General features: G+C 42.0%; 1 long non-coding RNA gene across 1 annotated transcript; it reads left to right on the plus strand.

The window, feature by feature from the left end:
* The first annotated feature begins 450 nt into the window (after window positions 1-450).
* On the plus strand, window positions 451-2,449 carry LOC114820185 (uncharacterized). Its single transcript, XR_011574094.1, has 3 exons — window positions 451-625; window positions 708-813; window positions 2,226-2,449. It is a non-coding gene; the product is annotated as an uncharacterized lncRNA (long non-coding RNA).
* The last annotated feature ends 277 nt before the right edge of the window (window positions 2,450-2,726 follow it).

The following is a 2,726-nucleotide window of genomic DNA, read 5'->3' on the forward strand; positions in this document are numbered from 1 at the left end:
AGTTTTTGAACTATATGTTAGTACTTATCTATTTTGACGTTTTCTGGCCTTAAATTATTTTGTGTTTTCAATTGTATATTTTATTAAAGTATGTTTTCTATTTTTACACGGATGGGGAAAGAAAGTGTGAGCTTGGGGGCACGAAAGATGGAATCATTGCAGCCGATCGCGACGGTGTGACATTTTCCCTTTTGTGCAACCGCTCCTACCTGATCTCTTCGTTACGTATATGTATATTATTATTCTTCCTATTTTCGAATATTTTTAGAATAGTAAGTATTTTAAATTTCGGGGACGAAATTTTTGTAAGGGGGGTAGATTGTTACAACCACCCCCAAAATAATTGGAAAATCTGATTTTACCACCCCAACTGCCACGTGTCGATCATCAAACCCCCTTTCTTTTTTTTTTTTTTTTCTGACCTCCACCCCGTGACTCTCTTCTTCTTCGTCTCAACCCTCCCGTGCACCTCTCTCCCTCAAGCTCTCGTCTCTCTCTCTCCCCCTGGATTCTCGAAGACCTTAGCACCATCAGGAGGGACTCCCCACGAAGCAGGGACCCCTGCCCTGTGAGGTAAACGGCACGGAGCAAAGCTCCGACGAGTTTTCTTCCTTTTTCAGTAGGGGTAAGTCTCTAATCTCTCACTCTCGTACCTAGCTAAATGTTTGGTCGTGATTTATAAGCGTGAACCTTCCATTTTTACGTAGGTTTTACCTTGGAAACGTTTTGGGTGAGCACACCCATTTTTCCGGCGAACCCGTGCATTCCGAGGGCTATTCCGGTCACCTCCGACCGAGTTACGGTGTTTGGAAGGTAGAAATCTCATCCTCTCTCTTTGTTCTTCATTTTCGTACCTAGATCGGAGCTTGAAGCCCCCGTTTTCAGGTGACCGGAGCTGTAGCAGCTCCGGCCTTCTTCTTCCTCGGCACCAGGCCGTCTGGCCTCTCCCATTTCCTCCTCGGGCCTTAGGCCCGTGTGGTCTTAAACCCAAATCCCCAATCCCCTTTTTCTTTTAATTTTGTTAGTTTAGTTTTTAAAAACCCAATGGGCTCGGGCCCTAGTTTTGTGAGGCCTTGGGCCGGTTTAATTAAAGGGCTTAAGCCCTGTCTTTTTTATATAAGGCCTTAAGGCCTTTATATTTTGGTGGTGTGTGTGTGTGTGCACTTAGGCGTGTGTGTGTGTGTGATTAGGCATGCACATGCATGCTGTGCATGTGTGTGTGTGTTTGTTGAATATATGTTTGGGCTTAAGCCCAAACTCCTTTCTTTCACCCTAATAACCTTTTAACCCAAAACCCTAAACCCATCCAAATCCCAATCCCCTATTTTTAATTTAATTCAAACTCAATATTTTAGAAAATCCTTTTATTTATTAATTATATTTTTGTGCTTAGGTAAAGTTGCTATTAAGGAAATTCGTAATCCTGATTCGCGCGATTCTTCTGCTAAGGAATATTTGTGAGTGGACCCCTTCTAAAATTACATGATTTTATAGTTTAATTGTATGAATGATTAGCATGCCTACGAGTTTATGATTTGATTTATGTGAAGCCTGTTTATTGAATATATTGATTTTCGTCTCGTGTTTTTGTGAGGAATAAATTGTTAGCCTATTTTGAGCTATATTTTAATATATCGTATTTTCTATAAAAACCATGAACTGGTAGACTATCCGATGGATGACGATAGGATGCTAGAACATGTTTTTGAACCCCTCTTTATAGTATAGACGATGATCGGTAACCTATGCTATGAAGTGGTTATTTAAGAGAGACGTAAATATTTGTGCGTACCTAGTAGACACTATGCCGCATGGGGCGAGGATCTGGTGTTGGCATGTAGGCCGGGAGAAATAATCCCTAGCGAAAGGCTGAGGGACACGGAGACAGGCATTGGGCCGGGAGGGAGTTATCTCTAGCTACGGGCACAGAGACTGAGGTGCAGGCATTGGGCCGGGAGTTATATTTATTCAGTGATCTTTCTAGCAGCACACCGCGCTTACGAGACGATTTATGATGCGTTTACTGTTTTGATTTCCGCGATGTTATTCCGCGATATGGCTTTTTGAGATACTTTGGCATGCTAGGATTTTTATTAAATCCATCACTTATTATGCTAGTAGTTTTCGTTTATATAAACTTTGGGGGTTAGTGTCTTGATAATTATTTTATTATTATTGTATATATAAACTTGGTCCACTCAGCTTTGTTTTGCGCCCCCATTCAGGACTTAGAATCAAGGCACCTAATCCCGGCGTCAAGACACTTCCGCAGCAGCATCTTCGGATCTTCTCAAATGTAGGACTCACTCCTTTATTCATTAAATTTTATCTTAATTCCTTTTAGTGATTAGGTTTAGTTGTATGCTCTGAGCACGTTCCTAAACTGTTAACTCATTGTATTTCAAATTTCTAACCCTTATTTATTTCTTATTCTTAGCTTTTGTATCAATTAATGGCTTTCGTCACCCCCGGGTGTCGGCCAGCACGTGTCGGTCCTGGTATTCGGGGAATATCAGGGTCGGGGCGTGTCATAAGTGATGGGCTAGAGTTGATGCTCGCGGCGAGGCGGTTGCTCAGCAGGCGGCGATACTCTCTAATGATGGTGAGGGAGTCCCTTTTATAGAATAAGGGTTCGCTCCTCAGTACATAGATAATGGGTGCTCTCTAATGAAAGTGAGGGAATCCCTTTTATAGAATAAGGGTTCGCTCCTCAGTACATAAATAAT

The sequence above is a fragment of the Malus domestica genome, chromosome 12 (assembly GCF_042453785.1).
Source record: "Malus domestica chromosome 12, GDT2T_hap1".
NCBI lineage: Eukaryota > Viridiplantae > Streptophyta > Magnoliopsida > Rosales > Rosaceae > Malus > Malus domestica.